This window comes from Tamandua tetradactyla (assembly GCF_023851605.1).
Source record: "Tamandua tetradactyla isolate mTamTet1 chromosome 18 unlocalized genomic scaffold, mTamTet1.pri SUPER_18_unloc_1, whole genome shotgun sequence".
In the NCBI taxonomy this organism is placed as follows: domain Eukaryota; kingdom Metazoa; phylum Chordata; class Mammalia; order Pilosa; family Myrmecophagidae; genus Tamandua; species Tamandua tetradactyla.
In genome coordinates, this window is record NW_027518250.1 from 660,856 (window position 1) to 673,566 (window position 12,711).

The 12,711-nt window shown below is 36.0% G+C and overlaps 1 pseudogene; it reads right to left on the minus strand.

Annotated features, from left to right (window-relative positions):
• Positions 1 to 11,386: 11,386 nt before the first annotated feature.
• On the minus strand, positions 11,387 to 12,328 carry LOC143672835 (olfactory receptor 8H1-like; annotated as a pseudogene).
• Positions 12,329 to 12,711: the final 383 nt, after the last annotated feature.

Here is a 12,711-nt window from a genome sequence, read left to right on the forward strand (position 1 = left end):
ATACAAGGCATCAAAATTGGAAAGGAAGAAGTAAAACTATCACTGTTTGCAGATGATATGATACTATATGTTGAAAACGCAGAATAAATCCACAACAAAACTACTAGAGCTAATAAATGAGTACAGCAAAGTAGCAGGTTACAAGATCAACATTCAAAAATCGGTAGTGTTTCTATACACTAGCAATGAACAAGCTGAGGGGGAATCAAGAAACGAATTCCATTTACAATTGCAACTAAAAGAATAAAATACTTAGGAATAAATTTAACTAAAGAGACAAAAGACCTATACAAAGAAAACTACAAAAAACTGTTAAAAGAAATCACATAAGACCTAAATAGATGAAAGGGCATACCGTGTTCATGGATTGGAAGACTAAATATAGTTAAGATGTCAATCCTACCTAAATTGATTTACAGATTCAATGCAATACCAATCAAAATCCCAACAACTTATTTTTCAGAAATAGAAAAACCAATAAGCAAATTTTTCTGGAAGGGCAGGGTGCCCCAAATTGCTAAAAGTATCTTGAGGAAAAAAAAACGAAGCTGGAGGTCTCATGCTTCCGGACATTAGGGCATATTATGAAGCCACAGTGGTCAAAACAGCTTGGTATTGGCATGAAGATAGATATATCGACCAATGGAATTGAATAGAGTGCTCAGACATAGACCCTCTCATCTATGGACATTTAATCTTTGATAAGGCAGTCAAGCCCACTCACCTGGGACAGAACAGTCTCTTCAATAAATGGTTCCTAGAGAACTGGATATCCATATGCAAAAGAATGAAAGCAGAACCGTATCTCACACCCTATACAAAAGTTAACTCAAAATGGATTAAATATCTAAACATTAGGTCTAAGACCATAAAACAGTTAGAGGAAAATGTAGGAAGATATCTTATGAATCTTATCATTGGAGGCAGTTTTATAGACCTTAAACCTAAAGCAAGAGCACTGAAGAAAGAAAGAAATGGGAGCTCCTCAAAATTAAACACTTTTGTGCATCAAAGATCTTCATCAAGAAAGTAGAAAGACAACTTACACAATGGGAGACAACATTTGGAAACGACATATCAGATAAAGGTCTAGTATCCAGAATTTATAAAGAGATTGTTCAACTCAACAGTAAAAAGACAGCCAATCCATTACAAAATGGGGAAAAGGCTTGAACAGAAACCTCTCAGAAGAGGAAATACAAATGGCCAAAAGGCACATGAAGAGATGCTCAATGTCCCTGTCCATTAAAGAAATACAAATCAAAACCACAATGAGATATCATCTCACACCCAACAGAATGGCCATTATCAACAAAACAGAAAATGACAAGTGCTGGAGAAGATGTGGAGAAAGAGGTACACTTATCCACTGTTGGTGGGAATGTCAAATGGTGCAACCATTATGGAAGGCAGTTTGGCGTTCCTCAAAAAGCTGAATATAGAATTGCCATATGACCCAGCAATACCATTGCTAGGTATCTACTCAAAGGACTTAAGGGCAAAGACACAAACGGACATTTGCACACCAATGTTTATAGCAGCATTATTTACAACTGCAAAGAGATGGAAACAGCCAAAATGTCCATCAACAGACGAGTGACTAAACAAACTGTGGTATATACATACGATGGAATATTATGCAGCTTTAAGACAGAATAAACTTATGAAGCATGTGATAACATGGATGGACCTAGAGAACATTATGCTGAGTGAGACTAGCCAAAAACTAAAGGACAAATACTGTATGGTCCCACTGATGTGAACCGACATTAGAGAATAAACTTGGAATATATCATTGGTAACAGAGACCATCAGGAGTTAGAAATAGGGTAAGATAATGGGTAATTGAAGCTGAAGGGATACAGACTGTGCAACAGGACTGGATACAAAAACTCAAAAATGGACAGCACAAAACTACCTAATTGTAATGTAATTATGTTAAAACACTGAATGAAGCTGCATCTGAGCTACAATTTTTTTGTTTGTTTGTTTTGTTTTTATATATATTTTTGTATTTTTTATTTTTATTTTTTCTCTACATTATCATTTTATTTCTTTTTCTGTTGTCTTGCTATTTCTTTTTCTAAATCAATGCAAATGTACTAAGAAATGATGATCATACATCTATGTGATGATATTAAGAATTACTGATTGCATATGTAGAATGGAATGATTTCTAAATGTTGTGTTAGTTAATTTTTTTAATTAATAAAAAAATTCAAAGTCTTTTTCTAATTAAATATTTCAAATATGTAGGAATCAAAGATAAATTCCTCAATATGATAAAGGACAGCTATGAAATACCCATAGCCAGCATTGTATTTGGTGGAGAGAAACTGGGACTCTTTCCCAGTCTAGGACTGGGAATGAAGCCAGGATCCCCTTTGTCATCACTGTCATTGAACATTGTACTTGAAATTCTAACTAGAGCAATCAGGCAGGACAGAGAAGTAAAAGTCATTCTAATCAGAAAGGAAGAAGTTAAACTTTCATTACTTGCAGGTGACATGATACTATAATAGGAAAATCCTTCTCATGGATAGGAAAGCTAAATGTAGTTATGATGTCAGTTCTATCCAAATTATTCTACAGATTCAATGCAATGTCAATAAAAATTCCAATAACCTACTTTGAAGACTTGGAAAAGCTAGTTATCAAAATTATTTGGAAGAGAAAGAGACCTTGAATAGCTAAAAATATCCCAAAAAAAGAAGAACAAAGTGAGAAGATTAACACTTTCTTATGTCAAAGCTTATTATAAAGCCACAGTGGTCATAACAGCATGGTACTGGCACAAAAATAGAAATATTGACCAATGGTATCGACTCAAGAGTATGGAAATAGACCACCAAATATATGGATAAATGATCTTTGACAAGACCCCCAAATCCACTGAACTGGAACAAACTAGTATTTTCAGTAGAAGGGCATGCGGGAACTGGAATTCAATAGTGAAAAAAAAAAAAGAAAGAGGAACCTTACCTTACACCTTATATAAAAATTAACTCAAAATGGATCAAAGACCTAAATACAATAACCAGGACCATAAAACCCCCAAAACAAGATGTAGGTGAATGTCTTCAAGACCTAGTATTAGGAAATAGTTTCTTAAACTATACACTCAAAGCACAAGAAATGAAAGGAAAAGTAGATAAATGTAAACTCCTCAAAATAAAATGCTTCTGTGCATCAAAAGACTGTCAAAATGGTGAAGTAGTAGGAGAAAATATTTGGAAATCACATATCAGATAAAGGTTTGATAGCATGTATACATGAAGGAAATCATATGACTCAATAACAAAAGAACAAATAACCCAATTATAAAATGGGCTAAAGGTATGAATAGACATTTTTCTGAAGAGCGAATTCAGATGACTGAAAAGTACATGAAGATATACTCATTTTCATTAGCTATAAGGCATATACAGATAAAGACTTCATTGAGATGACACCTCACACCTAAAAGAATGGCTGCCATTAAATATGTAGGAAACTACAAATGTTGGAGAGGATGTGGAGAAATTGGGTCATTTAGCACTGCTAGTGGGAATGTATAATGATACAGCTGCTATTCAAGACTGTCTGGTGGTTCCTTAGAAGACTAAATATCAAGTTGCCCTATGATTCAACTATTCCATTACTTGATATATACCTAGAAGAGCTGAAAGCAGTGACCAAACAGACATGTGCACAGCAATGTTCATAGCACCATTATTCACAATCACCAAAAGATGGAAACAACCCAGTGCCAATCAACAGAGGAGTGGGTAAAGTGTGGTATGTATATACAATGAAATATTATGCAGAACTAAGAAAAAATAACATCCTGAAGCACATGTCAAGATAGATTAATCTTTTTATGATCATTCCATTCTATATACATAATCAATAATTCACATCATCACATAGTTGCATACTCATCATCATGATCATTTCTTAGAACATTTGTATCAATTCAGAAAAAGAAATAAAAAGACAACAGAAAAAAATCCATACATACCATACCCCTTACTTCTCCCTTTCATTGATCACCAGCATTTCAATCTAAATTTATTTTAACATTTGTTCCCCCATTCTTTATTTTTATTCCATATGTTTTACTCATCTGCTGATAAGGTAGATAAAAGGAGCATCAGACACAAGGTGTTCACAATCACACATCACACTGTGAAATCTGTATCATTATACAATCATCTTCAAGAGACATGGCTGCTGGAACACAGCTCCACATTTTCAGGCAGTTCCCTCCAGCCTCTCCATTACATCTTGACTAAGAATGTGATATAGTTTTAGTGCGTAAGAATAACCTCCAGGATAACCTTGACTCTGCTTGGAATCTCTCAGTCATTGACACTTTATTTTGTCTCTTTTCACTGTCCCCCCTTTTGATTGAGAAGGAGTCTCAATCCCTTGATGCTGAATCTCACCTCATTCTAGAATTTCTGCCCCATTTTTGCCAGGAAGTTCCACAGCCCTGGGAGTCATGCCCCACATAGGCAGGGGGAGTGCAGTGAGCTTATTTGTTGTGTTGGTGGGAAAGACAGTCCATATCTGAACAACAAAAGAGGTTCTCTTGGGGGTGACTCATAGGCCTGATTTTAAGTAGGCTTAACCTATCTTTTGTGGGGTTAAGTTTCATATGAACAACCCCCAAAACTGGGGGCTCAGTCTATTACTTGGCTGTCCCCAGTGCTTGTGAGCATGTTAAGAATTCAACTTGGGGAAGTTTCTCAGCATTCCCTGGAGGGGACTTTGAAAACACTTTTTTATTCACTGATCAAATCACTCTGGGATTTGTCACGTCATCACCCTGGACAAACCAACAAAATCTTGTGCCCTACTCAAGGTTCCATGTACTTATGGTGTTCAATTAAGCTGTCTATATAAATTATATTAGGAACTGCACTAGTTAAAATATAAATTTTGCATCAAATAAATATTTTTTTTTACTTTAGTCTCACACATAAGTTAAATGTTTAAAATATTCATTACCATCTATTTTCAACACCCTGCAGTAATGACGTTCTTTCGTTCTTCCTCATGCAAAAACATTTTCTAAATATGTACATTTAGTCACTATCATTATACACTCTAGGCATTCCTAGATTATACCATCTCAGTCTTTATTATCTATCTTTCTTTATGATTTCATTTGGCCCCCAGCCCTCCTCCCTTTATCATTCTCACATTCAGCTTCATTCAGTGTTTTAACATAATTGTATTACAGCTAGGTAGTATTGTGCTATCCATTTATGAGTTTTATACAGTCCTGTTGCACAATTTGTATCCCTTTAGCCCCAATTATCCAATATCTTATCCTATTTCTATCTCCTGATGGTCTCTGTTACCCATGACCAAGTTTATTCACTAATGTCAGTTCATATCAGTGAGACCACACAGTGTTTGTCCTTTTGTTTCTAGCTAATCTCACTCAGCATAATATCCTTAAGGTCCATACATACTGTTACATAATTCATAACTTTATTCTGTCTTACAGATGCAAAATACTTAATCATATGTATATACCACAGTTTGTTTAGCAACTTATGTGTTGATGGACATTTTGGCTATTTCTATCTCTCCACAATTGTAAATAATACTGCTATAAACTATGGTGTGCAAATGTCTGTTTGTGTCCCTGCCCTCATATCCTCTGAGTAGATACCTAACAATGGTATTGCTGGGTCATATGGCAATTCTATATTTAGCTTTCTGAGGAACCACCAGACTGCCTTCCACAGCGGTTGTACCATTTGACATTCCCACGAACAGTGCCTCTTTCTCCACATCCTGTCCAGCACTTGTCATTTTCTATTTTACTGATAATGGCCATTCTGGTGGGTGTGAGATGATAACTCATTGTGGTTTTGATTTGCATTGCCCTAATAGCCTCCAATCCACTAATCCTATCTTCCTCCACTTGAAATCTGACATTGTAGGTTTCCATTGTTTTTTCATCTCTCCTACTGTGCCTTTCATTCCCATAAATTCTGTGATTTGTTTTTTCAGACTTTTGATTTCTTTTTTTGTTTATTCTTTGTCTTCTTTATATCCTCCCTCAATTAATTGATTTGATTTTTGATGAGGTTTTCCACGTCTGTTTGAACACTCTGAATTAAGTGTTCCAACTTCTGTATCTCATTTGAATTGTTGGTTTATTTCTTTGACTTGGCCATATCTTCAAATTTCCTAGTGTGATTCATTAGTTTTTGCTGGCTTCTTGACATTTAATTACCTTAATTAGTTTATTTTTGGAGTTGGTTTTCATTTCTTTATGCTAGCATTTTCTTGCTGGATGACTGTTGTCTATCTTTTCTTTGACACTCAGTTCAGCTTATTCTGGCTTAAGTTTTGTTTAATAGAGCAGAAGTTTTCAGTTCTTATTTTCTTGTTTCTAGCCCTTCCTGTATGGGTCATTCTTCTCCCACTCTTAAGAGAGTCTGCTTAGGTATTATAGATCCCATGCAGATTTTCCCAGACCAAACTGGCCTCCTATCAGGAGGAAAGAGCTACCTGCATCAGTTTTCTCTGAGGGTGAGACCCAGCAGGTTGAAAAACATTCCTGTGAAGTCTCTGGACTCTGTCTTTTTCCTCTCCTGCCCAGTATGTTGTGCTTGTCAGCCTGCAGGACCCACCAGCATAAGGTGATATGGTACCTTTAACTTTGGCAGTCTGTTCTTCCGGGGTCATGATGGAGACAGAGGAGAGGCTGTAGGCTGGATTTAATCACTTCAATTTTTGAAACCCTTGGGTCTGAATTCCATGAGTGAGGGTATTCAATGAGCTAGGCCCCACCTCTCTCCTGGTGAAGGTACAGGCTCCAGATAAGCTCTCAAACAAGCTTGTTTCTGTCTATGCCTGGGGAGTTGCAGCCTGAGAAGCCCTACTGCTCTATCCAAAGGCAGTCAGGTATTTGTAGAAACACAGCCACAAAAAGAAAGAGAAAAGTCCTTCTTGGAGCAGTACACCCATTCCTCAGGTTTGCCAATCAAGAGAAGAAGTTGGTATGTTGCTTTGTGTACCTTCAGATCCTATGTGCCCCCTCCTTTCCTTCAGAGCCCAGACCCTTTCAAATATTATGTGCTATCTGATCCAAAAACCTCTGTTTCTTTTTTTCTTTTTCTGTCAACCCCACCCCCTTAGTGCTGGGGCAAAAATCAGCAACCTCCACTTTGGCCAGGCTCAACTGAGCTGGGGGCCTATTTTTAATAGTCAGAATTTGTGAGTTAATTCCATAACTGTAGCTTAGTTGCACTCATCACCTGCTGCTGGTAAAGTCCCTTTTCTTTTCCCTCTGGGAAGTGGCTTGTGGGGGAATGGCACCAACCGCCATGGCTTCAGGAACATACAGTTATGGGGGGGGGCTCACAGTCAGTCCAAGTGGTCCAGACTGGGGTATACTGTGTGTCTGGTCACTGATGTGGCCCCAGCAGTTGTTCTGTACTTTTCCTAGCTATTTAGTATCTGTTCTGGAGGACAAATTAAAACCCACACTTGGCTAAGTCACCATCTTGGTACTCACCCTGTTTGATTAATCTTGGGGACATAGGCCAAGTGAAATAAGCCAGGCACAAAAGGATAGATACCATACAATTTCACTATTATGACCATGATAAAAGTAAATTCAAAGAGTTATAATATAGAATACAGGGGAGCTATATATACATGGAAGTTAGATATGAATGAAAAGTTAGCTGATGTAGTAAAACTGAAATGTAAGGAAATTTAAGTGAAGGCAGTTCATTACCAGTTCTTTAAGTTACATTGTCATATTGAAGGTGGGTATGGTTGAAAGAAGTTGTGCAGAGCCATATATCCCACCAATTAACACTACAAATATAAATGTCCATTCAAGAAAAACTTTAAACATACACATCTTGTAAAGTCTGTGTAATATCAGGGTATAAGAGTGAAACTACTATTGCATGTTATGGGCTATTTTAAAAAGGAAAACATTGATAGAACCACAGCAATACCATGGGTAAATAATGGACAAGTGGGACTATAGTAAAAGGAAGATTTGGATTTTCTATTTAATGAGAGTGTGTTTGTCAGTTATTTTCCTCTTGGGAGCAATGAAAACTATCTAAAATTGGGAGATGGTCTCTTGAATTTGGACATTAAATGGAATGTCCAATGGGTGAAGTGGCTGAAGGATAGGCAGATATAAAAGAAGGATGGGGAAGCATGGTGTATACATATGATCATATATTGTGCTTCTACAGAAAGATATGAAGTTGTGAGGCATGCAGTGTTGTGAATGAACTGTTGGACATTATATAATGAAAAATAAACTAGGAACAATAAAGCTTATACTCTAAGTTCTCATTTAGAAAATAAATATAAGATAATTGGGTCCTTGTCTGTAAGGTCTTATAGCAGTCACATTTAGTCCAGAGCAGTAATTTTAATTTCTAGATTTTGAGATGCCCTACTACATATGTATATCCTGGGATTTCCCTGAAACATTGGGTACCAATATGACACCTAAGAATCAGAGTGGGAGTTTTACAGTTTAAGGGTCAGCATTTCTGCACATAGTTTTGGGGAAATTGAAACAGAGATTAGGCTTTGATTAGAGATAAGAGTGAATGTAGTTGGGTCCAGACTAAGCTAGATCATAGTACAGGGTAGAGAAGACATTGTATTTTAGAACTTCACCTGCTCTATGTCGTCAAAGGAAAGATTTATTTTGTTCAGAACCAAAACTTTTGGTAGTATAATCTGACCAATCTGCCTGGATAAAAAATGTAAATAACTCAAGCACAGGGAGCTCAATATGGGAATAAGGCTTGTAGTTCTCCATAGTTTAATATAATGCATAGATATATCCCAGTGTATGTTGACCAGATAAGTAAGAAGTGTTGGCAGAGTTCCTTGAGGGATGTGAAAAAACATATATAACTACTATTTTTTACCACTGGAAAACCTCCTGGTGTTTTCTAGGATATTGGGGCCTCCCACATCAATGGTCCAAACACTTGGTCCTGAGGCTTGCTCCTGTGAAGCTTGTTTTTGTGGTTGGGAAGCTTAATCTACTCTAGTTGTGCCTAGAAATTGCTTCCAAAAGACCTCTTTTTTTTGTTCAAATGTGGCCTTTATCTCTTTCAAATCACTGTCCTCTTCACTATGTGGGACACGGTCTCTGGGGATGCTGGTCTCCTTGGCAGTGTGAGATTTGACTCTTGGGTATGAACCTAACACTGGCTCCATGAGTTCAATTATGACTTTCTTACCAAAAGGGGGAAGAGAATTGTAAGAAAACGGTATGTCAGTGGTTGATGGAGTTTGGATAGATTTGAATGGTTACTCTGGAGACTGCACTCATGCAAGCATCAACTAGATATTCATATTATCATGATTTGTGGACCTCAAGCAATGCCATACCTGCAATCCTGAGGAATTCCTGAGATTTTGTCTGGGATTCTACAAATGTTCCATGCACTGTGATTGCTTTCCAGAAGCCTGCAGCCTCCAGATGTTTTAGTAAGCCAGATGAGTCCTGAGGCCCAGGGAGCCAACATCTCCAGGACATTAATTATTCTGTGTTGTCAACAGCTCTTTCCAACATCACAGTGTTGTAGCAGAGGTGGCCCAGCAATCTCTGGGAATTCAGGGATATCACGGGAGAAGATGGAGTTGTGGAAGTGAGGAGGGATTTGATGGATGTGTGACTGCCAAATTGTTGTATTGATTTTTCTTTTGGTCTTTGGTATCTTGGGGCAGCTAGAAGGAAGGACATGGGATTGTGCAATTGCGGGCCATGCTTGACTCTAAAGTCTGTTCTAGGGTCAATTGTTGCATTGTGCTTTGAGATTTATTGCTTTTTGGTATGAATGTTATTTTTTTACAATAAAAGAAAGCTAAAAATCACTTGAAGCAAAAAAGCATATCTAATAATCAAAGTTTAAGTACAAATACAAATAAATATAAGAAAGTGAAAGATACATATTTTCTTAAATATACATTGCATAGCTATAAAAATTAAAACTGAAATTCTAAATAACAGAGAAACACTTTCAAAAGAAATTATTGGCAGCCACCTGACAAAAATTCATGGGATGTACAAAATTTGGGTTCATTATAAATTCTTGGCTATGCAACTTTCCACTTCCATAATAGGTAAAAGCAAATGAACCAAAATTTAATTTAAAAATTTATGGTTTTAAAGAACATATGGTATCCAGGAAAAAGGAAATTTATTTATATTACATTGAAATTATACAAAGAAATAGTAATCACTGAAGCTTTTCGATGCACCACAGAATGGTAGGGTTTTCAAATGGTTAGCAAGTACACACAGAACAGAGACAAACATGTGCAAGTATTTAACTTGATGAATTTACAAAACTTCAGGTCTTAATGTATTGCAAGTAGAGACTCTTGACTTAACTGATATACCAAGGAAATATTCATCTCCCAAGCATAAATGTCAAAGGAATAACCAAAGGGTTTAGTGATGAATGTAAAACAAAAGAATAGAAATAGAAATTGACTAAAAATTATATACATATGTACAATATTATGTAGAGCTATTGAAGATATGCACCTAGAAGACAATGAAGAAGTCTCTCAAAAATTGCTAGATGTTTCTATTTTCTTTAATAATTTAAAATATTTCCCAGCATTTCATCAATGTTCACAAATACTTTTTTCTATAACAATTCTATCACCATATTTTATTTGGTTTATGAAAAAATGTTGAATTACTCTTTTCCTTTTTCCAATATTTGTTTATGAAGATTAGTCAAAAGCATTTATAAAGGACAAATGAACATTTGCACAACAAAAACTATTGTGTATTCCAAATTTTACAAGATTGTAGACATTCTGAGGATTGTCATCATGAAGATTTATTAGTACTACCTTAAGTTCTTTCCATTCATCATCTTATATAATCTGTAAAATATCTCTTCAGGCAATTAGATTTAAATATTCAGTGACTTCCTAAGGTACATATAGATAAAAGGTGGCAGTTCTGGGATGCAAACCCTAGATTTTCTAGTCCAGAGCAGCAATTTTAAGATGTACTATATATTTTTTCAACAGAGGAAATGGAATTATCTGACAAAACTTTCCAGGATAAAATTCACTCAAGTTTGAATAAGCTTGGAGATTTCTGTGACACAATTTCAAGCATATTACTGTGGTTTTAAAATTTTTTATATTTTTGCTCATTAAATACATATTTTTGAACCACAAGACTACCACATATTTCGTGCCTAAAATGCTACTATTTATAAAAACACATTCTTGGAAATATATCAGATTATATGTGATCCGATAAGGGATAGCTCAACTGAAATTCTAACATATTAAAAGATGCAACTGTGCTTAGAAAATAAATATCCAAATGACAAAGATAGAAAAATGTTCAGAATCACAGTCATTTCATCTGACTGGAGCCCTCTTTCTTCTGCATGACTGCACTGAGGGCATTTTTCACATCTTTGTTCCTCATACTATAAATGAATGGATTCACCATGGAGACCACCATAGTGTAAAACACAGAGGCCACATGATCTTGTCCCAAGTAGTAGGACTTCTTTGGTTTTAAGCAGGTAAAATTTGTAGTGACATAAAAGATGGTGACTCCCAAGAAGTGGGAGGCACAATTAGAGAAGGCTTTGTCCTTTCCTGAAGTGGAGTTAATTTTCAAGATTGAAGACAATATGGACCCATAGGACACAGAGATCATAGTGAGACACCATTGCAGTTAAACTACCAAGAATGAATGTCATGATTTCCATACCATGAGTGTTCATGCAGGATAGGACTAAAATTGGAGTTGTATCACAGAAAAAGTGATAGATAACATTGGAGTTGCAGAAATGCAAACTACTCACATAATGAACAATGACTAATGATTGAATAAAACCCATTATGTAGGACACAGTGATGAGAACATAGCAGAGCCTTGTGGACATAACCAAAGTGTAGTGAAGAGGGTTGCAGATGGCTACATAGTGGTCATAGGCCATTGAAGAAAGCAGGAAACATTCAGTGATACCCAGAAAGGCAAAAGGCCATTTGGGTGAAGCAGCCCATGAATGAAATATAGTTGTTGGAGAATAGTAAGTTCTCTAAAGTTTTAGGTATAATGACTGTGGAGTAAAAAATGTCCAGAAATGACAGGTGACTGATGAAAAAGTACATGGGTGTGCAAAACTTGGGATCCAGGTGAATTATCAGTATCATCCCTGCATTCCCAAACACAGCAGTCAGATATATCAGGAGAAACAGCATAAAGAGGACTGATCAGATCACTTCAGAGTCTGAATCCCATAAGAATGAAATGAGTCACATTTGTGTCATTCCTACTTCCCATAGCATTCAACTTTTGTAAACTGCAGAGAAATCAAAGGTGATACTTGGCATGAAAGATTTCAAAATGTTATAAATTCATATTAATAATTATGCATTTTAAAAAGTTAGTTTCATATTCCTTGAACTTTATGAAACATTTTGAAAATGTGAGTGAAAAATTCTTAGCTTGGCTGCCAAATATAAATTCAATATATATCTTCATTTCCATTTTAGGTAATAGAAACTCATAGATACTGAATAATTTAAATGTACCTGAACTATTATAAAAACTTCCTATTACTTAGCTATTTATCCAGGTGAAAATAATAGATCAAAGGTACTACTGTGCACAATTGTTTTAGATAATAAAAGGGAACACAAAGTTCACTTATTCGGTCACAACCA